The 26,024-nt window shown below is 43.2% G+C and overlaps 1 protein-coding gene across 1 annotated transcript in view; it reads left to right on the top strand.

The window, feature by feature from the left end:
* The first annotated feature begins 3,925 nt into the window (after positions 1 to 3,925).
* ctif (CBP80/20-dependent translation initiation factor) overlaps positions 3,926 to 26,024 on the top strand; it is a 180,463-nt gene continuing 158,364 nt past the window's right edge. Inside the window, exon 1 of the mRNA XM_071389018.1 lies at positions 3,926 to 4,339. The gene's annotated coding sequence lies outside the window, so the exon portion shown is untranslated. The remainder of the gene's footprint in view (positions 4,340 to 26,024) is intronic.

Raw genomic sequence — 26,024 nt, 5'->3', positions numbered from 1 at the left:
AAAAATTTAATATGAATGCAAATGTCTCCTTCACGATTTGCCCAAATGTACCTGGGTGACTTCACACTAAATGTCATGTTGTTCGCTCATACTTCAAGTTATCCGTTTGACTTGTCTTAAAGTAATGATGGACTGTCATTTCTCTTTGCTTATTTGAGCTGTTCTTGACATTCTTGGTCTTTTACAAAATAGTGCTATCTTCTGTATACCAACCCTACCTTGTCACAACACATAATCCTAACTGATTGTCTCAAAAGCATTAAGAAGGAAAGAAATTCCACAAATTAACTTTTATCAAGGCACACCTGTTAATTGAAATGCCAGGTGACTACCTCATGAAGCTGGTTGAAAGAATGCCAAGAGTGTGCAAAGCTGTCATGAAGGTAAAGGGTGGCTACTTTGAAGAATCTCAAAAAATATATATATTTTGATTTGTTTAACACTTTTTTGGTTACTACATGATTCCATATGTGTTATTTCATAGTTTTGATCTCTTCACTATCATTCTACAATGTAGAAAACAGTAAAAATTAAGAAAAACCCTTGAATGAGTAGGTGTGTCCAAACTTTTGACCAGTAGTATATATATATTTTTTTGTTTGTTTGTTGTTGTGCCGGTTTTGCATGTTTTTTTTGGCATTAATACATGTCACATATCAGTTTGCAAACAATGTAAAAAAATAACATAATTGAGTTAATAATGCCGCAAACAAACATGGTCTCTTTTTTGCTTTCTTGAGTAAGACAGCTCCAAAATGCAGATGTTTCAGCCTAGCTCAGTGCTTTCTGTGGTGGTGGGGCAGCCAGCAGAAAATAATAAGCATAGGGGTTGGGGATATTCTCTAGTTGCGCCGTGATTGGCTCAGTGTTCTGTCACTCATGGGGGCACTACTTCACCGTAAAATCTACGGGTAGAGCTCGAAAATGTAAGCCCCTTGGGTGCTGCCATAGACTTACATTAGAAGTGCACATCCAAGAAGGCTCAAGGTCATTGGCCACAGATAAAATGACATCAAATCTTGTTATATATACAGTAGCTTTGATTGAACTGGTCATGTCAACATCATACTTTAACGTTAGCTAGCAAGCTGGACAAGGAGTCATCATCATGCATCAAGTCGGAAATCTACTGGCTAATCCTTTTCAATCCATGTCATATGAAGAGAAGTTATAGATAAAATGTCTCGGTGCTCATTGGCCATTGGACATAAAACCTTATACAACAAGTTGGAAATCGCAAATGAGTGCTAAGGTGCCACTGCAGCCCCGGGTTCGATCCCAAGGGATCGTGTCACAGCCGGCTGAACACTTCCTGTTCAAGTGGGCACAGCATAACAAGGTGAGTCCAAAAATGTTTTGCATGCTGCTGCATGAATGATGTAATATGCCAGGGAGATATGTATACTGTAGCTAAGAAAGTAATACTAAGTGTATGTTGTGTAGTAAGCTGTTAGTAGCCCATGTAATTTGGTCACTTTCCCTCTCATAATTTAGCATTCTGCTCTGACTTGGTGGTGCACATGTAGCCTATAGCCTCTTTTAGAGAAATGTATTCAACAAAAATTGTATGAGCTTTCATTGTCTGCTTATATGCCCCCTTTATTTATCCTAGGGTTCTGACTTGGTGTACAGGAAGAATACTGTAAGAACGGACCATGTTCTGAATTCTGTCGCTGTACATTTCAAAAGTGCTGAACAAATAGTTATATTGACTACGTCCGTCCTAGCTCGCTCATTAATTTCTTAATCGAAATTACGGATTGCCTCTTATCCGCTCGTCGTCCCCTTATGCCATAGTTTGCACATCTCAATTGTTAGTAGAAACCACGTTTGTTTAAGCAAGTCAGCCATATCAGTTATGTTTTATTAAAAGGCAGTAAATGAGGCTGAATTAACTGTTTCACTGCCAGACAAGGCTCCACTGATAGCCATGTGTAGCAGTGGTAAGGTGTTGGGACTGCTTTTGGGACTCTGCTGTTGGGACAGCTTTATGTAGGCCCGAACAGTTTGTGGGCACCTTTTGTCACCGTTATAGTGCAATTAATGTATTGTTTAGTGTTGTGTTGTGGCTTTGCTGGCATGCATCCACATTTTTGTTGTTGGAGTTTGCCCAACCCAGATTTGCATGCTAAAATCGTCACTGTATCAAATACATCCAACACACGGTTTTATGCCATTCACTTCTTTCCAGCCATTATTATGAGCCATCCTCCCCTCAGCAGCTTCCACTTGGTTACGGTTGTAAGACCGGTTGGACATACTGCCAAATTCTTAAAAACGATGTTGGAGGCAGTTTATGGTAAAGAAATCAACATTCAATTGTCTGGCAACAGCTTTGGTCGACATTCCTGCAGTCAGCATGCAAATTGCACGCTCCCTCAAAACTTGAGACATCTGTGGCATTGTGTTGCGTGACAAAACTGCACATTTTAAAGTGGCCTTTTAATGTCCCCGGCAGAAGGTGCACATGTGTACAGATCATGATGTTTAATCAATTTTTTGATATGCCACACCTGTCAGGTGGAGGGATTATCTTGGCAAAGGAGAAATGCTCACTAATAGGGATGTAAACAAATGTGTTAACAAAATTTGAGAGGAATAAGCTTTTTGTGCGTATGGAAAATTTCAGGGACTTTTTTTCCACCTCATGAAACATTGGACCAACACTTTACATGTTGTGTTTATATTTTTTTCAGTGTATATGAGGCTCAACTATTAATGTTTCAGGGGAGATCTATGCACAGCAAGTTATTTGTCAATTAGGCAATTCTTAGAATATTTGTAACAATTACATGGCTACTGTTTAATAGAGGGGAATCCCAGTTTTCCAACGGTGCAGATTTATTTAGGCTGCAGTTATCTATTTAGTCTGTTGTTTGTCGTTATTTTATACCTGCTGCTGAAATATGCTGCTCTCTCTCCCCTGACAATGGCCCACTTGCTCTGGCACACACAGACATTGATTAATTTTTTATTTTATTTAACTAGGCAAGTCAGTTATGAAGAAATTCTTATTTACAATGATGGCCTACGTCAGCCAATCCCTGATGACGCTGGGCCAACTGTGCGCCACCCTATGGGACTCCCAATCACGGGCCAGTTGTGATACAGCCTGGAATCGAACCAGGGTCTGTAGTGACACCTCTAGCATTGAGATGCTGTGCCTTAGACCGCTGTGCCACCCAGGAGGGTCATTCCAATGATTGCTGATATGTCGATTTTTAAGTGATTGATAATATTTAAGTGTGTCTTCATGACTGCCATTAACAATAATTATTAAACTAATTTCCATGACTTTTCATGACTTTACAAACCCTAATTTGACAACTTGGAATAGCATGTCATGCGCATTCAGGCTGGCCTGAGTCAAGTACTGACTTCTTGCACAAAACATCCATTGAATTATTCAAATAATTATCGCTGAGGCTTATTTTTTTACATCACTCACACCTGAAGATATTAAAATGTTATATTCATCCAATGTCTACCATGTTTTTGGATGAGGTGATGACGTCGTCGCTTCTCCTTGCGTGCACTGAGTGCCTAGTGCACATGTAATGTTGGTCAGTATAAACCGGATGCAACCCAGATATAGGAAATCCATGAATCGGTTTATGGGAATGTTAGTGAGAACAACGGTCGGACATCTTGAATGGAGTCTCTAGTCTTATTATTCCTCAGTGCTAGGCGTAAATCAGACAATCTGTATTAATAAACCCCCATAATGCAACACCCTTTGAAATGCAGGGGATCATCGACTTGACAAAAATGATCCGCTCAAACGCGCCCATTCTCGCTGTTTGAGTCTGCGTGAAATGAACTGGAGACTCCCAGCGTCGTCCGGGTTTGGCCGGGGTAGGCTGTCATTGTAAATGAAAAGTTGTTCTTAACTGACTTGCCTAGTTAAATAAATGTTAAATTTTTTTTTTTTTTTAAATAACTATCAATTCGTCCCACAGGGACAAAAGAAAAAGACCCTGGGGCGGATATCAATTGAAATTGACTTCAGAAATAAGAAAAAACTCAATGTCTCCCATTAATGAATTGACCCTTCTCAAATGTTTGAACAAGTCTGTATTATTTCAAACAAATAAAATTACAGCTCCTGACACTGTGATTGAATGGAATCGCACTGCCATACAGAACTACGGCTCCCAGAATCCAAGCCTCCACTTACCGGCCTAACGTCACATTCCTGCATTCCCCGGCTTGTGTGTCTGGAAGCGTAATCTTTTCTTTGCGAACACATTTCTCTCCCGAGAAATACACCGATGACACGGCGGGTTTAATATCAGGAGGTGCTTCAGGATTCCCCCAGCTGTCCGAATCCAAGATTTGGGTGAGGATCTATTGTTTTCTGTCTTATAGATCGTTTTGATATTATGTTTGCCGGTTAAGTGTTAAACTACAGTAGGGTAGATAGCTACGGGTGTGTAGCTAACCAGATCCAATGCGCTGCGCCCTGTGGCTAAATAATGATTGAGTACATTTCAACTGATTGTGGCTTGCGGTAAAACGGTGACTGCCTTGTATAACTATAGTAATTACAGGCAACATTTGGCTTTAAGTTTGAGGGTTGATTCAACTAAATGACATTTGCATTAGTTGATTATCAAAATGTTCTATGCAGACTATCTAGCCAGACAAACCTGTTGACATTTTATTAGCTAGTTCGTCAGCCTCGGTTGCATCACCTTTGTTAGATGCAGACGGCAGATCCAGCCAGGCAGGCAATGTAGATAGTCAGGCAGCGTAGGGCGTGGAAGCACCGGAGGCCGGACAGATGTTGGCATTCTTCTGGCATTCAACATATTTTCTGTTAGAACACCGAACGATTCGATATCTAACGGTTTGGTATCCGAAATCCGTCTTTGTTGTTGTTATTCGTAGATTTGTGTTCCTCTCAAAAACCATTAACGATAGACCCAGCTGAGACAGTTTGCAGTATAGCTAGATGCTATATTTTACCAGCTAGCCCTGGCCTATACAGTGCCAAAATAGCCAGTCAGGTGAGTGCAGCCCTTGCCTAACACATTCGTTAGCTTGCTATGCTAGCTGAGTTTTTGATCAGAACACATTTACTTGGTCATTTAGCTAGTTAGCTACCTAGCCACAGATACAAGGGAAACTGGTTTTTACAAATCTTTAACCTAGCTAGTAAGTTAGCTAACTACTTACTAATTACATGGCTTGTTGTTACACCATGAAGGCTCTGCTTCATTTAACAGTTACAGAAGGTCCTCCAGGTTTTTCACTAGCCTAGTTTCCTTGGATTCCTAAAGAGATTATGTCCAATCCACACCAATCAAATACAATGTAAATAAATGTCTGCCCTATTGCTGAGTTGAAATTGAGTCAAGCCCATACATGTTCAGTTGGCATGGTTCTGAGGTTGAAGGCGTATTGCAACAAACACGTTTTTCCTGCGATGTATGTATTTATGCTTTTGTTTCAGACAAAGTATGTGTCTGTCTATGTGCATGGGTAGGGTATGTGGGGGTTGATACTTTCAATCAGGTTGCCCACCCCACTGACTGATAAAGGCTTGTTGCATGCATACACACAATAGGATGCATTTGAAAATATTATTGCTGGCACTAACAAGCTCATGGATCTATAGCACCAGACAGTGGTATTTGAAGACATTAATGTGGAAAACGCCTGCTGCCTGTATGCTGTGTCTGTTGTAAGTGGTAGGTCCGGTTTAACCAGTGTCCTTTTCTCTCTCATTGAGACACGATCATCTGAGAGAGTACAGTAGTTATTATCTGCATGATGTCGAGACAATCCACCTAGTTTCTGCCATATTGCTTTCATAAATCCAGTCGTCAGATCTGTGAAGGGTAGTGAACGAGAGCAGAGGGGAGGAAACATCTTCCTGGAATGAAACACCAGCCCCATAGAGATCATATCATGTATTATTCTATATGTAATTGGATTCATGTTATTGTATGCACAGCCCGCCTGGGCCTCTTTCATCAGTGTCTGGGCAGTGTGTGTCAACTTAGGCTGTAATGTTTTGAGTCAGGTGAGCCGTGGCAAAAGCCCCAGTCAGTTATCTAACCTAAGTGCTCTCTGTGTTGATATCTGTTGCCTACTAATGCAGTCTTGAGGTCACAACCTATGGCCCTCTGTCACGACAAGACCTGAGATGATGATCTAACTCAGTGGTTCCCACCCTTTTTTGCTTACTGTACCACCAACTGAATTTTGCTCTGCCCAGAGTACCCCTGAAGTACCCCCTCATGTGTATTTTACCAGTGAGCCTATGGTCTCATGGGTCTTCTCAAGTACCCCCTGTGGATAGACCAAATACCCCTGCTTGGGAACCACTGACCTAAATGACCTGGCTTTGGTAGTTTGTGTCTCTAGTCAATACTTTGAACCACCTAATGTTGCTTCTGTTATTTGGTCAGTATTTGCCTTGGAAGTTATCTTTCAGCATGTTGTTGTGGTTTAGCTAATAGATGTTGTTCTTGGCTTTGTTGGTGACTGGTAATACTTTCACTAATGCCACTGAAAGTCCTCTGCTTATCTATCTTTGTTCATTGGCCACTGTGAACAATAGATAAGATAATCGATAACTGTAGCTAGTCCTGGACAGAGTTTTTGTGATCTCATCTTTTTTTGACAGAAAGCTTTGAGGCCTTAGGCTAGCTTTCCTGTCCTGGCTGAAAATGCATGTATTAGTGCCCCCATAGGCCTACTAGATGTATGATGTTGTGCATGCATCATGCACACTCAGGCTTGGTTGTAAGAGAAGACCTTGTGCATCAAGCCTGAGGCTTTGATGGTGAGCCAGGCAGTTAGGGCAGCCTAGTGGGCCTATGCCATGCCTGCACGCCCCTGTCCCAGTCCCTGCCCCTACTACCAATGACTCACCAGGGTCAAACCAGGGGTACAATGGTCCCATTGTCATGCCCAAGCCTTTATGTTAAGGTGGGGTCCTCCTCTCTCCACTCGCCCGGTCACCCCCACAAGCCCCTCAGTGCAGCCATGACAGCCTCTTCTCTATCTAGGATAGCAGATTGAGATTCAGCCTCTTCTCTACCTAGGATCGCAGATTGACATTCAGCCTCTTCTCTACCTAGTAGAGCAGATTGACATTCAGCCTCTTCTCTATCTAGGATCGCAGATTGACATTCAGCCTCTTCTCTACCTAGGATCGCAGATTGACATTCAGCCTCTTCTCTACCTAGGATCGCAGATTGACATTCAGCCTCTTCTCTACCTAGTAGAGCAGATTGACATTCAGCCTCTTCTCTACCTAGGATCGCAGATTGACATTCAGCCTCTTCTCTACCTAGGATCGCAGATTGACATTCAGCCTCTTCTCTACCTAGGATAGCAGATTGAGATTCAGCCTCTTCTCTACCTAGGATAGCAGATTGACATTCAGCCTCTTCTCTACCTACTGAGCAGATTGACATTCAGCCTCTTCTCTACCTAGGATAGCAGATTGACATTCAGCCTCTTCTCTACCTAGGATCGCAGATTGAGATTCAGCCTCTTCTCTACCTAGGATAGCAGATTGACATTCAGCCTCTTCTCTACCTAGGATCGCAGATTGAGATTCAGCCTCTTCTCTACCTAGGAGAGCAGATTGACATTCAGCCTCTTCTCTACCTAGGATAGCAGATTGACATTCAGCCTCTTCTCTACCTAGGATAGCAGATTGACATTCAGCCTCTTCTCTACCTAGGATAGCAGATTGACATTCAGCCTCTTCTCTACCTAGGATCGCAGATTGAGATTCAGCCTCTTCTCTACCTAGGAGAGCAGATTGACATTCAGCCTCTTCTCTACCTAGGATAGCAGATTGAGATTCAGCCTCTTCTCTACCTAGGAGAGCAGATTGACATTCAGCCTCTTCTCTACCTAGGATAGCAGATTGAGATTCAGCCTCTTCTCTACCTAGGATCGCAGATTGACATTCAGCTCACACAGAACTGTTTACCCACACTGTAGGGTCATGTCATTTCAGCAGTCCATGACACCCACCATCTCAGATTGTTCTGAAATTATTTCTGTAGTTAGAAACAGATAAGATAAGCATTCCTGCAACATCATTTCATTGAAAGATCATTTGAAATTAAGCTAATTGATTGAACCCAAGGTGGCCTTTTCAATTGATAGGATTTATATAATATTCAATAAGTATAATACCCAGCATACAATTTCTACCAAACCTCTTCTTCACAATGATTTAAGACGTGCGGAATCCAAACAAATGGTCTAAAACCAGCCACGGATCCCTCAGACCCCACACCAAGCCCACCCCTATATAGGTTATCTGTTTGACAAGCAGTAGGAAGCTGTGGCTTGATCTAATGTTTATTTATACTGCATCATTTATTCTCAGTGAATTTGGTGTTATTTTTTTCCTTGTTCAGAGAAATTAGCCATTGAAGTCACTTTGCATTTTCCCTTATTTTAATAGTTGTGAAAGTATCAGGTCATCTCCATATTGTTGTCATAATAACACAGCATGGTGCCTGATTGGTGGCCAGAGGTTAGGCCTACATAGCACATCTGTCAGGCTTGATTTGGGCAAAGGCCTACAAGCCTATTTGTGTCAGGCCTAAACAATTTAGGCCATAATGTCTGTCCATTTGCCTTTCTGTGAGTAATGTGTAGTTATTCTTATCACAAGTTAACAGTGTTTATGTTTGCTCACTCACTCAGCTGATAGTGTATCTGTGTGTGTGTGTTTTGTGTATAACCTTTCTGTCTCTCAGGACATACGGTGGAAAGGCTAAATAGTGTACATACTGTGCTGCTGTCTCTGCATCTGTAGTCAGTCTGTAGTCAGTGTGCCTGGGAGTGAAATCTCCACTGAGTGATGGACTGGCTGGGGCGTATTGTGTTGTGGAATGTGCTGCCAGTGGAGGGCATTCCACTGACATACCTGCACACAGAGCACACCATAAACAGTCCTGTGAGAGTACTTGCATGCCATAGCCTGCTCTGAACTCTGCTGCCTTAACACATTTTGTATCAGCTGGTCTAGGCCTACCGGTATCCTTTCACACAAGGAGTTTAACAAACTCTTAGCTGGAGTGTCTAGCGGCTACTCAGAGGCTAGTGCTAGGTTATAGGCTGTTACTGATAATGCTCTTCTGTGGAATGGTATCAGCGTTGAAAAAGAAGCCAGCCATGGGAGACGTAGGCCTATCCTTAAGTTGTCCTCATGATTTTATAACACCCTCTCATTAATGCCCATTCATTCAACAAAGTGATGAAGTTTTGTCCTGGGGTTGACCCTTTACCTCCCTCTGCTCACAGCATGAAGGATGGGAGTTTAGGTCTATTTATTTATCCTAGTAGTGGCCATAACTGTAATGATGCAAGGAACCACATCACAAAATACAATTATCACTGGTATTGACAATGGAAGGCTGCTGCTGGTCTCTGATCCCATGTATTATATCTCCTGCCGTTGTGCCGTGGAGCAAGGCATTTTAACACACCACAAAGTAAAATACTGCTCTGTATAAAACATGTGGTCTGTCAACCCTCCGTCGGGAGAGCTACTGGATCTGCAGGATTTTCATCCAGTCCTGCTCAAACACATCAGTCAGCTGATCAAGGTCCTATTGAGCAGCTGATCTTTTTCTTTTCTTTACAATGTTGTGTGTTAGAGCAGGACTGGAGCAAAAGCCTGCACACCCAGTAGCTCTGCTGAGCTCTCCTGGAGGATTGTACAACATTACAATTACAACCAAAGACGGTCTTTTCTAAAATAATTCTGTCGTTCAATGAACCAGGTATCAAATGGCCAAGATCCATTTGTAAAGCTAAAATATTCAGTTTTCAGGGGAAATCTTGACAGCATACGAGTTAATTGTCATTTAGGCTATTCTAAGAATATTATCTAGATTATCATGGCGGTATCCAGATTTTCATCGTCATACCGTCCTCTCATTCTGGAATTTACGGTATTACTGGCATACCACACAAGGGGGCGCTAAAAATGCAAAAAAAGCAATTTGGGCCTCTATTACCAGAATGCTAACAAAATTAGCACAAACTAATTCGCTAAGGAGCGAAAACGGACAAACTAATTGCAAATCCAGCTCATAAAGTTATACAAGCATAGCTAGTAGCTACCGAATATCATTTTTGGTATGTAAACATTTATAAGCGAAAGTGAATGAAACATTTGTGCAAATGAACAAAGTAGTGATGTATGATTTTTCTGAAGGAAGAGCAGCATGTGTACACGGAGCAGAGGGGAGAAGAACGAAGGAGGGGAAAAAACTCTAGTAGGAAGCACATGGACAAAATGGCAGTTTTACAGAACTCATCCAGAACTCTTTGACTACTGGCAGAAAGCCATTATAAGATATGTGATAGCAAACATTGAGTAGTGAATTGCATATGTGTAACTTCCTCACCTCGTGTGCTGCACCACAGAGATTCTCCAATAACTGTAGAACTCTATGGACTCACCAGCTCCCTCTTTCTACCGTTGTGCTATTTACTAACACGTGACTGGCTCAACTTTTCTGGTGGAACTATGGGAAGCTTCATAATGTAAAATAATGTGACGGGTGAAATGAAGAACACAATCTGCTTTACGTCTTCGAGTATTGTATAAGTTGACTACAACGTTTATTGAAAAACCATACTAAATACTAAACCCTACTAAATACTAAACCCTACTAAACCCTACTAAACCCTACTAAACCCTAAACTCTACTAAACCCTACTAAACCCTACTAAATAGTTAACTAGCCAAACTACACAATATGTTTTAAATTGGCAACATGTGAAGTGTTGGTCCCATGTTTCATGAGCTGAAGTAAAAGAACCCAGAAATGTTCCATACGCACAAAAAGCTTATTTCTCAAAAAAAAATTGGCACAAATTGAGAGAGCATTTCTCCTTTGCCAATAAAATCCATCCACCTGACAGGTATGGCATATCAAGAAGCTGATTAAACAGCATGATCATTACATACCTGCACCTTGTTCTGGGGACACTAAAAGGCCACTGTAAAATGTGCAGTTTTGTCACACAACACAATGCCACAGACGTCTCAACTTTTGAGGGAGCGTCAATTGGCATGCTGACTGCTGGAATGTCCACCAGAGCTGTTGCCAGAGAATTCAACTAACAGATGCACATCTGTATTCCCAGTCATGTGAAATCCATAGATTAGGGCCTAATGAAATTATTTCAATTGACTGATTTTCTCATATGAACTGTAACTCAGTAAAATCTTTTTTAAATCTTTAAAAATATATTTTTGTTCAGTATAGCAATGAACTAGCTTGTCCCTCTGCAGCAGACACATGGTGAGCAATATGTTTGGAACATCGAATCGCAATAAAATCACAGTATCGAATCACAATACATATAGAATCACAATGCATATTGTATCAGCACCTAAGTATCGTGATAATATCTTATCGTGAGGTCTCTGGCAATTCCCAGCCCTAGTGTGTGTGTGTGTGTGCGCCACAGTGAGGTCATCCACTGTGGTGAGCAAGCAAACACATTTGATGAATTGTCCGTCATTACTTCATCTATTTATACTCTGCGATGGCATTTCTCTCTCATTGTCATAGGCTAGTCCTAATTGATTGTATTTTTACAGCCAATGACTGCAGACATTTTTCAAATTAGTCCTAATCGAACAGATAATGAGTAGAATATTGTGTAATGATGTGTTTTAGCTGTAGTCATTGTTGAAGTGTGTATCATGTCATTGACGTGTGTGTGTGTGTGTGTGTGTATTGTCTCTGTCATTAGACACCCACTTCCATTAGTGTCAGTCCTAGAATACAGAGAGGTCTAGAGAGGAGAGACCTTGATCTGTGAGCTACGCTAGTCACCAGCGCCTCTGCACTGCAGCCTTCCCACCTCCACACACTTGAATACTCTCTGTAGAGCAGCGGTATTCAAAGTCGGGGTCACGACGGGGAAGTGCAGTGGGGTCGCCTCAAAAAATTGTAAAATAAACTTTAAAGTTTTACATTTTTTAAGGTTGTGTCTTTTAGATTTGGGGTTGGGTGGGGTCGTGTGAAATTTCTGCCCCAAAAAATGGGGTCCCCAGAAATTGTGGCTGAAGTCCCTGCTGAAAAGGTCTGAATACCACTGCTGTAGAGTGACTGTGCAGTGTGCTGTATCTAGCAGTTGTATCTGCTGTTGGCAGAACGGGGCTGTTCTGTGGCTTTGCAATACATGTTTGAGTCTCTGTCTATCGTCATGCAGTGTCTCCCATCTCCATTACATCATGTGGCTCCACTTTCCTTTTTTCAACTTGTCACCTGACTGTCTTCTCCTGTGTCCAGTTTCTCTGTGCTCGCTGTGCTCCAATCGATCTCGGGACCTCATGATGATCAAACTGGGCATGCTCCAATTCACATCATCACTCCTCTGGAGAGAGCCAGTTAGTCTGCCTGCTGCCTGGAACTTCATCTGCAGCAGCTCTGTGTGTGCGCCCGTGTGTGTGTGTGTGCGCCCGTGTGTGTGTGTGCGCCCGTGTGTGTGTGTGTGCGCCCGTGTGTGTGTGTGTGCGCCCGTGTGTGTGTGTGTGCGCCCGTGTGTGTGTGTGTGCGCCCGTGTGTGTGTGTGCGCCCGTGTGTGTGTGTGCGCCCGTGTGTGTGTGTGCGCCCGTGTGTGTGTGCGCGCCCGTGTGTGTGTGTGTATGTATGAGAACAGGGTGTTTTTTGAATAATCTACTTCTAGGAATTGTCTTTATTATTCAGCACACAGACACACACGGCATGGCAGGTAGAGCTAATCTGAGCCTCTCGTCTTTGGTGTGACATTTTTACAAATGAGTTAAAAATGAAAAATACTTTAGTCAAGTATTCAACCCCTTTGTTATGGCAAGCCTAAATACACTACCTGACCAAAAGTATGTGGACACTTGCTCGTCGAACATCTCATTCCGAAATCATGGACATTAATATGGAGTTGGTCCACCCTTTGCTGCTATAACATACCAAAGGCATGTTATACCAAAGGTGTTGGATGGGGTTGAGGTCAGGGCTCTGTGCAGGCCAGTCAAGTTCTTCCACACCGATCTCGACAAACCATTTCTGTATCGACCTCGCTTTGTGCATGGGGGTATTGAAATACTGAAACAAGAAAGGGCCTTCCCCAAACTGTTGCCACAAAGTTGGAAGCACAGAATCGTAGAGAATGTCAGTGTATGCTGTAGCGTTAAGATTTCCCTTCACTAGAACTAAGGGGCCTTCCCGAACATGAAAAACAGCCCCAGATCATTATTCCTCCTGGTGTATCAATTCACCCAGTCACTGAATACAGAACTCAGTTGCCATAGAGGAATGAAACAGGAATTTCACCATGAGGCCAATGGTGTCTTTAAAACAGTTAGATTTCAATGGCAGTGATAGGAGATAACGGAGGATGGATCAACATTGTAGTTACTCCACAGTTAGGATTGTGGCGGTCACAAAATTTTGTCAGCCGGTGATTGTCAAGCATATAACTGTCGATCTCACGGTAATTGACGTTAATTAATGTAAACACATTTAGCGTCTCCTGGCTTCCACATACAGCCTACAAGACACTGATGCAGACCTTCGGAACATCTACATTTTAAAAAGTCTAATAAATCCATGTAATATAACCTACACCTAGTTTTTTTGTGCAGGCTGTACACACTCCAATAGTCTCTCATTCACAATTTGACAACCGCATATTGAAGATATTGGAAGAACTGTCCACATTAACTTTTTGTCAGCCAACAAGATGAGTAGGCCTAACGAACAGCAAAAGCACTAGCCTATGTCAATCTACTATCCCCCATAGTACAAAAGTTGACCTATTCTGTGCGAGAAATACATATTCTGAACATAGTCTGGGACAGTTGTGGGATGCGATAGATCCTAAATTAATACAACCACAAGCATCCCCCCCCAATTTATTTTGGCTGACGCAACAGATCAGAACGTTTAGGTTTAAATGTTGATAAACCACTAGGCTATTTACTCACATAAGCGCAGCAATGAGCATATGGCAGTAGGCTATAAGTATGAATGTTCCGTTAGCGGGAAAACACAAATATCAAAAGTGATCGCCAATGCAATTATGCATGTAATTCTTTCCATATTTTCAAGAATAGTGGTGGCTGCATCATGTTATGGGTATTCTTGTAATCATTAAAGACCGGGGTGATTTTCAGGATTAAAGAGAAACGGAATGGAGCTCAGAACAGGCAAAATCCTAGAGGAAAACCTGGCTGTCTGCTTTCCACCAGACACTGGAAGATTAATTCCCTTTTCAGCAGGACAATAACCTAAAATTAAATATTGTACAATCCAGGTGTTCAAAGCTTTGAGACTTTGGTAGAAAAACTCAAAGCTGTAATCGCTGCTAAAGGTGATTCTAACATGTATTGACTCAGGGGTATGAATATTTCTGTAAATGAGATAGTGAGCTCCAAAAGTATTGGGATAGTGACACATTGTTTGGTTGTTTTGGCTGTTTACTCCAGCACAGGATTTGAAATGGCACAATGCCTGAGGTTGAAGTGCACACTGTCCATTTTAATTTGAGGGTATTTTCATCCACTTCAAGTGAACCGTTTAGAAATTACAGCACTTTTTGAACATAGTCCCCCTCATTTTTGGGGAGCAACAGTATTCGGACAAATTCACTTATGTGTAGTAAAATGTTAAGTATTTGGTACCATATTCATAGCACACGATGACTACATCAAACTTGTGACTACACTTTTTTGGATGCATTTGCTGTTTTGGTTATAGTGCCCCTCAAGATGGCGCCGACAAAGATGGTCGCCTCGCTTCTAGTCCTTAGGAAACTATGCAGTATTTTTTTCAGATTATTTTGTGCCCAATATGAAATTTATGATAATGTATTGCATCATTTTGGATTCACTTTTATCTTTAATTAAAATAGAATATGTTTCTAAACACGTCTACATTAATGTGAATGCTACCATGATTAAAGATAATTCTGAATGAATCGTGAATTATGATTAGTGCGAAAGTTAGACACAAATATCATACTCCCAAGACATGCTAATCAAGATTATTATTACCATTATACTAACCGAGGTGGTTAGCATTTTTTGTGTGTGTGTGGGGGGGGGGCGTTATGATATTTGTGGGTCACCAGATATTTTGTTACCTCCCAGTTAGTTGGGGTAAACGCTCAGCTTAATCACCCATAGTGCCCCTCAAGTTGGCGCCGACAAAGATGGTCGCCTCGCTTCTAGTCCGTAGGAAACTATGTAGTATTTTTTTTTCATGTATTATTTCTTACATTATTAGCCCAGAAAATCTTAAGTCTTATTACATACAGCCGGGAAGAACTTACTAACATTACCACCAGGAATACAACTTTCCCGAAGCGGATCCTTTGTTGCACCACCCAGGACATTGGATCTAATCCCAGAGGCCCACTCAAAACAACTTCGCCGTAGAAGAGGTAGACGAAGCGGTATCCTGGTCAGACTTCTAAGGCGCTTTCACACCACCCACCGTTTCTGAGTATATTGCTCGCCAGTGTCCATTCTCTAGACAACAAGGTCGATGAAATTAGGGCAATGGTTGCTTTCCAGAGAGACATCAGAGATTGTAACATTCTCTGTTTCACGGAAACATTGCTCTCTCGGGGTATGTTGTCGGAGTCAGTACAGCCATCGGGATTCTTCATGTGTGGCGCTGAAAGAACTAAACATCTCTCTGGGAAGAAGGGCGGGAGTGTATGCTTCATGATTAACGACTCATGGTGTAATCGTAACAACATACAGGAACTCAAGTCCTTCTGTTCACCTGACCTAGAATTCCTCACAATCAAATGCCTACCATATTATCTCCCAATGGAATTCTCGTTGGTTATTGTCACAGCCGTGTATATCCCCCCTCAAGCCGATACCACGACGGACCTCAAGGCACTTCACTGGACTCTATGCAAACTGGAAACCATATCCTGAGACTGCATTTATTGTAGCTGGGGATTTCAACAAAGCAAATTTGAGAACAAGCCTACCTAAATTCTATCAGCATATTGATTGTCGCACTTGTGCGGGCAATACACTGGATCACTGCTACTCTAACTTCCGCGATGCATACAAGGCCCTTGCCCGCCCTCCCTTCGCCAAATCCGTCCATGACTCCATTTTGCTCCTACCGTCCTACAGGCAGAAACTCAAACAGGATGTTCCCGTGACAAGAACTATTCAAAGCTGGGAAATGTTCCTGTGACAATAACTATTCAATGCTGGGAAATGTTCCCGTGACAAGAAACCTATCCTAACCAGAAACCGTGGATAGATGGCGGCATTTGCGCAAAACTGAAAGCGTGAACCACTGCATTTAACCATGGATGATGACTGGGAATATGGCTGAATATAAACAGTGTAGTTATTCCCTCCGCAAGGCAATCAAACAAGCGAAATGTTGGTTTAAGGACAAAGTGGGGTCGCAATTCAACGGCTCAGACTCAAGACGTATGTGACAGGTTCTACAGGCAATTACGGACTACAAAAAGAAAACCAGCCACGTCACGGACACCAACGTCTTGCTTCCAGACAAACTAAACACCTTCTTTGGAGGATAATACAGTGCCACCGACGCAGCCTGCTACCAAGGATTGCGGGCCTCTCCCTCTCCGTGGCCGACGTAAGACATTTAAACGTGTTAACCCTTGCAAGGCTGCCGGCCTAGATGGCATTCCTTGCCGCGTCCTCAGAGCATGCGCAGACCAGCTGGCTGGTGTGTTTACGGACATATTCAATCTCTTCCTATCCCAGTCTGCTGCCCTCACATGCTTCAAGATGGCCACCATTATTCATGTACCCAAGAAGGCAAAGGGAACTGAACTAAATGTCTATCGCCTCGCAGCACTCATTTCTGTCATCATGAATTGCTTTGAGAGACGAGTCAAATATCATAGCACCTCCACCCTACCTGACACCCTAGACCCACTTCAATTCACATACCGCCCCAATAGGTCCACAGACGATGCAATCGCCATCACACTGCATATTGCCCTATCCCATCTGGACAAGAGGAATACCTATGTAAGAATGCTGTTCATCGACTTCAGCTCAGCATTCAACACCATAGTACCCTCCAAGCTCATCATTAAGCTTGAGGCCCTGGGTCTCAACCCCGCCCTGTGCAATTGGGTCTTGGACTTTCTGACGGGCAGCCCCCAGGTGGTGAAGGTAGGAAATAACATCTACACTTCGCTGATCCTCAACCCTGGGGCCCCACAAAGGTGTGTGCGCAAACTGAAATGGTCCACCCACTCAGACAGTGTGGTGAAGAAGGTGCAACAGAGCAACAGGCTGAAGAAATTTGGCTTGCCACCTAAAACCCTCACACATTTTTACAGATGCACAATTGAGAGCATCCTGTTGGGCTGTATCACCACTTGGTACGGCAACTACAACGCCCACAACCGCAGGGCTCTCCAGAGGGTGGTGCGGTCTGCACAACGCATCACCGGGGGCAAACTACCTGCCCTCCAGAACACCTACAGCACCCAATGTCACAGGAAGGACAAAAAGATCATCAAGGACAACAACCCCGCTACCATACAGAATGCGAGGTCAGTACCTGTGCATCAAAGCTGGGGTCGAGAGAATGAAAAACAGCTTCTATCTCAATCTTGAACAGCCGTCACTAACACAGAGAAGTTGCTGCCTACATACAGACTCGAAAATCATTGGCCACTTTAATAAATGGATCACTAGTCACTTTAATAATGCTTACATATCTTACGATACTCATCTCATATGTATATACTATATTTTATACCATCTATTGCATCTTGCCTATGACGCTCGGTCATCGCTCATCCATATATTTATATGTACATATTCTCATTCCATCCCTTTAGATTTGTGTGTATTAGGTAGTTGTTGTGGAATTGTTAGATTACTTGTTAGATATTACTGCATTGTCGGAACTGGAAGCACAAGCATTTCGCTACACTCGCATTAACATCTGCTAACCATGTGTATGTGACCAATAACATCTGCTAACCATGTGTATGTGACCAATAACATCTGCTAACCATGTGTATGTGACCAATAACATCTGCTAACCATGTGTATGTGACCAATAACATCTGCTAACCATGTGTATGTGACCAAAACAATTTGATTTGATTTTGCTCTGGTCAAAAGTAGTGCACTATATGGGGAATAGTGTGCCCTTTGGGACATGCCCATAGTATACAGTGGCTATGGGTGATTACATATCAGTAAAACTAACCACATGAATGCTTATCAAATCTCCAAAACCACAATTACATTTGCCCTGTAAGATGAAGTTCTCCAACTGTCCTCTGAGGCAGGTCATGTGAATCAAACACCTTATGTTGAGAGTTCACCGCGTCTAACTGGGATGCAGTGGTGGGAAACGTACCCAACTGTCAGACTCAAAGTAAAGATACCTTCATAGGAAAAATGACTCAAAGTCACCCAGTAAAATTCTACTTGAGTAAAAGTCTAAAAGTATTTGGTTTGAAATATTCTTAAGTATCAAAAGTAAAAGTGTAAGTCATTTCAAATTCCTTATTAAGCAAACCAGATGGCACCATTTTAATATTTCTTTTCAATTTAATTTGTTGGAAAGCTAGAGGCACACTCCAACATTCACAAGCGAAGCATGTTGGTTTAGTGAGTCTGCCAGATCAGAGGCAGTAGGGATGACCAGGGATGTTCGCTTGATAAGGGTTTGAATTTTGACTATTTTCCTGTCCTGCTAAGCATTCAAAATGTAATGAGTACTTTTGGGTGTCAGGGAAAATGTATGGAGTAAAATGTACACTATTTTCTTAAAGAATGTAGTGAAGTAAAAGTGTCAAATATTAATAGTAAAGTACAGATACCTCAAACTACTTAAGTAGTATTTTAGTTATTTTTCTTAAGTACTTTACATCACTGTTAGGAGGTATTTTAGGCTACTAATTGGTGAAATATTACTGTATCCTAACTGGACTATTGCCATTCATCGTACAGACAGTCTGGATCAGACTGAGTCCCTGCACAATGGTTTATTGCCTTGACTGTCTGGCTAGTAGCTGTTCTGGTGTTCTGGCTGGCTGGCTGGTAGCTGTTCTGGTGTTCTGACTGGCTGGCTAGTAGCTGTTCTGGTGTTTTGACTGGCTGGCTGGTAGCTGTTCTGGTGTTCTGACTGGCTGGCTGGTAGCTGTTCTGTGGTGTTCTGACTGGCTGGCTGGTAGCTGCTCTGACTGGCTGGCTGGTAGCTGTTCTGGTGTTCTGACTGGCTGGCTGGTAGCTGTTCTGGTGTTCTGGTGTTCTGACTGGCTGGCTAGTAGCTGTTCTTGGTGTTCTGACTGGCTGGCTTGTAGCTGTTCTGTGGTGTTCTGACTGGCTGGCTTGTAGCTGTTCTGTGGTGTTCTGACTGTCTGGCTAGTAGCTGTTTTGGTGTTCTGACTGGCTGGCTTGTAGCTGTTCTGTGGTGTTCTGACTGGCTGGCTTGTAGCTGTTCTGTGGTTCTGGCTGGCTGGCTAGTAGCTGTTCTGTGGTGTTCTGGCTGGCTGGTAGCTGTTCTGTGGTGTTCTGGCTGGCTGGCTGGTAGCTGTTCTGTGGTGTTCTGGCTGTCTAGCTGGTAGCTGTTCTGTGGTGTTCTGGCTGTCTAGCTGGTAGCTGTTCTGTGGTGTTCTGGCTGTCTGGCTGTTCTGTGGTGTTCTGACTGGCTGGCTGGTAGCTGTTCTGTAGTGTTCTGGCTGGCTGGTAGCTGTTCTGGTGTTCTGACTGGCTGGCTGGTAGCTGTTCTGGTGTTCTGACTGGCTGGCTGGTAGCTGTTCTGTGGTGTTCTGACTGGCTGGCTGGTAGCTGTTCTGTGGTGTTCTGGCTGTCTAGCTGGTAGCTGTTCTGTGGTGTTCTGGCTGTCTAGCTGGTAGCTGTTCTGTGGTGTTCTGGCTGTCTGGCTGGTAGCTGTTCTGTGGTGTTCTGACTGGCTGGCTGGTAGCTGTTCTGTGGTGTTCTGGCTGTCTAGCTGGTAGCTGTTCTGTGGTGTTCTGGCTGTCTGGCTGGTAGCTGTTCTGGTGTTCTGACTGTCTGGCTGGTAGCTGTTCTGGTGTTCTGACTGTCTAGCTGGTAGCTGTTCTGTGGTGTTCTGGCTGTCTAGCTGGTAGCTGTTCTGTGGTGTTCTGGCTGTCTAGCTGGTAGCTGTTCTGTGGTGTTCTGGCTGTCTGGCTGGTAGCTGTTCTGGTGTTCTGACTGTCTGGCTGGTAGCTGTTCTGGTGTTCTGACTGTCTGGCTGGTAGCTGTTCTGGTGTTCTGACTGGCTGGCTGGTAGCTGTTCTGTGGTGTTCTGGCTGTCTAGCTGGTAGCTGTTCTGTGGTGTTCTGGCTGTCTAGCTGGTAGCTGTTCTGTGGTGTTCTGACTGGCTGGCTGGTAGCTGTTCTGTGGTGTTCTGGCTGTCTAGCTGGTAGCTGTTCTGGCTGTCTGGCTGGTAGCTGTTCTGGTGTTCTGACTGCTGTAACTAAGCCTGAACTATAGTGTTGTAGCTAGCCTAGTAATGGAGTGGAGCTAAGGCTTCTCTGGCTGGGGTGTGGCAGGCATCTCTTTGTTGGAACAGCTGGGCTGTGTGGAGGGGGGATTGGGGGTGGACTTAGTAACCAACCACGTGGCTAGTGCTCCACAAACACCACATGGAGGAGAGCAGAGCAGTAGAGCACATTTTCACAGCAGCACTGAGGGTGACAACAAAGCACAGAGAGAGAGAGAGAAAGACGGGGACATACACACTCCTTTGTTCTTTCTCTCTGTCCCTTGCTCATTGGTCATCATAAAGACATTCTTGCCCCCACCCTCCTTTGTCTTGTTCTCTTGCGTTCTCATACGTTCACCTTCTCTCTGTCTTTGTGCAGCGGGTGTATGACAGGGATGTATCTCTTTCCTGGACCGCCTCTCAGCCCATGCTGCCTGGGCTGCAGTACTGATGCTGGTAGTAATAGTTATTCTGCTCTGCTGCCTCGGTCCCATTAGAGGAGATCGCTAGCCATATGCTGCACGCCGTGTTCTGTGGGGTTTGTGCGCACACACACACACACACACACACACACACACACACACGTCTGTGCACATAGTAATTTGCATCAGTGAGGTAGTTAGAGGTGGAGCATGCATCAGTGAGGTAGTTAGAGGTGGAGCATGCATCAGTGAGGTAGTTAGAGGTGGAGCATGCAGCAGTGAGGTAGTTAGAGGTGGAGCATGCAGCAGTGAGGTAGTTAGAGGTGGAGCATGCATCAGTGAGGTAGTTAGAGGTGGAGCATGCAGCAGTGAGGTAGTTAGGTGGAGCATGCAGCAGTGAGGTAGTTAGGTGGAGCATGCAGCAGTGAGGTAGTTAGAGGTGGAGCATGCAGCAGTGAGGTAGTTAGGTGGAGCATGCATCAGTGAGGTAGTTAGAGGTGGAGCATGCATCAGTGAGGTAGTTAGAGGTGGAGCATGCAGCAGTGAGGTAGTTAGAGGTGGAGCATGCAGCAGTGAGGTAGTTAGAGGTGGAGCATGCAACAGTGAGGTAGTTAGAGGTGGAGCATGCAGCAGTGAGGTAGTTAGAGGTGGAGCATGCAACAGTGAGGTAGTTAGAGGTGGAGCATGCATCAGTGAGGTAGTTAGAGGTGGAGCATGCATCAGTGAGGTAGTTAGAGGTGGAGCATGCAGCAGTGAGGTAGTTAGAGGTGAGCATGCAGCAGTGAGGTAGTTAGAGGTGGAGCATGCAGCAGTGAGGTAGTTAGAGGTGGAGCATGCAGCAGTGAGGTAGTTAGAGGTGGAGCATGCAGCAGTGAGGTAGTTAGAGGTGGAGCATGCAGCAGTGAGGTAGTTAGAGGTGGAGCATGCAGCATGTGTGTGCATGCGATGAAGGGTTACTGTTAGGTTAGGACATAACATAGAAGGCATTAACAACCAGTATGTAGCCTAACTGCTTCCTGCTCTGTTGTAGAACAGGAACACTGTTCCAGTAACTGTCAGCTAACCCCCACCTACATGTACATATTACCTTGACTAACCTGGACCCCCACACATTGACTTGGTGCCCGCTGTATATAAAGCCTTGTTATTGTTATTTCATTTTTTTAAACTTTAGTTTATTTTGTAAATATTTTCTTAACTGCATTGTTGGTTAAGGGCTTGTAAGGAAGCATTTCACGGTAAGGTCGACACCTGTTGTATTCGGCGCATGTGACAAATCAAATTTGATTTGAAAAGATAGTTCTGTCCGGAGTGTCAGTCAGGAGTCTAGGTGGGTTAGCTGCAGATGCCTCCCTCCCAGTCCCCCAGTTTGATTTGATTTGAAAAGATAGTTCTGTGCGGAGTGTCAGCCAGGAGTCTAGGTGGGTTAGCTGCAGATGCCTCCCTCCCAGTCCCCCAGTTTGATTTGATTTGAAAAGATAGTTCTGTGCGGAGTGTCAGCCAGGAGTCTAGGTGGGTTAGCTGCAGATGCCTCCCTCCCAGTCCCCCATTTTGATTTGATTTGATTTGGATCTCTTTTAGTCCCCATTTGGACAAATCTTCCAAGAGTCCTTAAACATTAAAATACAATTTATAATACGAACACATTTTCACATATAACACACTATTACAAACATACATAATATACTAACATAATGACCCAATAAATACTCAATCTAAAAATTATTGATTCTTCATCTACTATAGTCCCACAACATTTCTATGTATTATATTTAAATCGTTTTAAAATAATGTTTAAATGTATATATTGAAAGGTTTCTAGTTTGCTCAGTTAATTTATTCCATTTCTTTATTGCTCTAAATCAAAATGTTATTTTGCCTATTTCTCTTTTCTGTCTGGACAACGCATAGATGGTGGACAATCTATTCCTAGTATTTACTGAATGTCTGTCTCTTACCAACTGAATGACGTTGTGAATAGAACTTGGCCGTTTTAAATTATGTATATTATGAAATAAAATAAGCATGTTTTTTTCATTTATCTTGTCGATTGATGACCAACCAAGAACACTGCGCATGTCTGCAACAGAAGAACCACATCTCCACCTTAAAACAATCCTTGCTGCTTTGTTCTGTTCATTCTGCAGCCTCCTAACTTCACTTGATGATGCATTTCCCCAGACCACAGAACAGTAGTTCACCTGACTCTCAATTAATGCTTGTGTTATTTGACCACAGAACAGTAGTTCACCTGACTCTCAATTAATGCTTGTGTTATTTGCTGAAGAAGTTTTCCTGGTCAATATTTAGCTATCATTCTGATTATGCATGCTGTTTTAATATATATATTTTTTTTTACATAGATGAGTTATTTGAGACGACCATGATAAGCAGTTGTCTAGCTGCACTCCCAATAGTTTGGTTTCTGCCACTTCTTCAATTTGTACTCCTCCCATACTTTATTGTATCCCATGCTGTTTTGGTCTTTTCCTGGTGGAACAGACCAACATAACTTTGGTTTTCTTGGTGTTTAAAACAAGTTTGTTTTGGCAAACCCACTCCCTGATATTCTCCAAATCTCCTTGTAAAGCTTGCTGTACCTGCTGAACCGATTGTCTTGCTGTTTAAATTGTAGTATCATCTGCAAATAAAGTAGCTTTAGTTTCAGCTAGTTTCAATCCATTGGACAATAGCTTGTTTGGAAGAATGTATGTTTACATTGTTGCTCAGCAATTTAATTTTCTTTGTAAAAAAAATAAAAAAATCTGCTAAATTATTGGCAATATCAGCTGGTTTTATTATTGTTCTCCCGTCAACCTCCACACTAGATGGGCATGATGCGATAGATGTACCAAGTAGGTCCCTTAACTGTATTCCATACCTTTTTTTAGAATCATTTTTACAATCAATAAAAGCATTGTTGTAAAATAACTTTTTTTCTCCTTACGATTCAATTTAACTGCATAATTACGTAATGTTCTATAATTCTGTTCATCAATTTCTAATTTTGACTTGGCTGCTAAGACTTTTGCCATATTTCTTTGAGAAAAAGCCTCACCCAGTTCATCATCAATCCATGGAGATGGACGGGTACCAACTGTACTCTTTCTTACTGGGGCATGATGGTCCATTACCTCAGTCAACAAATCAATAAAACATTCTGTAGCGTGATTTAAATCATCCTCTAGATAAATCAGCTCCCAGGGTACAGCAGCCAAATCATTTAGAAATAGCTCATGATTAAATGTTTTAAAATTTCTCTTGACCACAATCCTTGGGGGTTTCTTTGGAACCTTGGTGTTCATGGTTATGGTCACAATATTATGGTCTGTCCAGCCCACTGGCATTGATCTGGCTTTTAAGCATTGCAATGGTATATTACAGAAGATCAGATCAATGCATGTGTCTGAAAGATGACCCAACTTAATTGAAGATCTAGTACTATCATTAACCATTTGTTTCAAACCACAGTTCTTGGCATATCTCATCAATTTAGTTCCATTTGATTTATTATGATCCTTCCAATTTATATTAAAATCCCCCAAGATAAATACATCTCTGTTGCTATCTGTGGCCTGGTCAAACCCAGTACATAAGTCACCCAGATAGGACACCTTAGAGCTAGGAGGTCTATACACACATCCTACCAATATGGCTGCCTGGTGAGGCAGATGTACCTGAGCCCATAGTGCCTCTACTTGACAAGGTCATCCCTTCTCTTAAAAGGTACAGTGGGGAGAACAAGTATTTGATACACTGCCGATTTTGCAGGTTTTCCTACTTACAAAGCATGTAGAGGTCTGTAATTTTTATCATAGGTACACTTCAACTGTGAGAGACGGAATCTAAAACAAAAATCCAGAAAATCACATTGTATGATTTTTAAGTAATTAATTTGCATTTTATTGTTGATATCATTAGCAGGCTGATAGGACTCTGGTCCTCTGTGGATAAGAAGCCGTGTAACACAACCCTGTACCCACTCTGGTCCTCTGTGGATAAGAAGCCGTGTAACACAACCCTGTACCCACTCTGGTGCTCTGTGGATAAGAAGCCGTGTAACACAACCCTGTACCCACTCTGCTCCTCTGTGGATAAGAAGCCGTGTAACACAACCCTGTACCCACTCTGGTCCTCTGTGGATAAGAAGCCATACAACACAACCCTGTACCCACTCTGGTCCTCTGTGGATAAGAAGCCGTGTAACACAACCCTGTACCCACTCTGGTCCTCTGTGTATAAGAAGCCATACAACACAACCCTGTACCCACTCTGGTCCTCTGTGGATAAGAAGCCATACAACACAACCCTGTACCCACTCTGGTCCTCTGTGGATAAGAAGCCATGTAACACAACCCTGTACCCACTCTGGTCCTCTGTGGATAAGAAGCCGTACAACACAACCCTGTACCCACTCTGGTCCTCTGTGGATAAGAAGCCGTGTAACACAACCCTGTACCCACTCTGGTCCTCTGTGGATAAGAAGCCGTACAACACAACCCTGTACCCACTCTGGTCCTCTGTGGATAAGAAGCCGTACAACACAACCCTGTACCCACTCTGGTCCTCTGTGGATAAGAAGCCGTACAACACAACCCTGTACCCACTCTGGTCCTCTGTGGATAAGAAGCCGTGTAACACAACCCTGTACCCACTCTGGTCCTCTGTGGATAAGAAGCCGTACAACACAACCCTGTACCCACTCTGGTCCTCTGTGGATAAGAAGCCGTACAACACAACCCTGTACCCACTCTGGTCCTCTGTGGATAAGAAGCCGTACAACACAACCCTGTACCCACTCTGGTCCTCTGTGGATAAGAAGCCGTACAACACAACCCTGTACCCACTCTGGTCCTCTGTGGATAAGAAGCCGTGTAACACAACCCTGTACCCACTCTGGTCCTCTGTGGATAAGAAGCCGTACAACACAACCCTGTACCCACTCTGGTCCTCTGTGGATAAGAAGCCATGCAACACAACCCTGTACCCACTCTGGTCCTCTGTGGATAAGAAGCAGTGTAACACAACCCTGTACCCACTCTGGTCCTCTGTGGATAAGAAGCCATGTAACACAACCCTGTACCCACTCTGGTCCTCTGTGGATAAGAAGCCGTGTAACACAACC

This window comes from Salvelinus alpinus, chromosome 1 (genome assembly GCF_045679555.1).
Source record: "Salvelinus alpinus chromosome 1, SLU_Salpinus.1, whole genome shotgun sequence".
Taxonomy (NCBI): domain Eukaryota; kingdom Metazoa; phylum Chordata; class Actinopteri; order Salmoniformes; family Salmonidae; genus Salvelinus; species Salvelinus alpinus.
The sequence above is the reverse complement of the archived record's forward strand: the minus strand, read 5'-3'. Positions and strand labels throughout refer to the sequence as shown.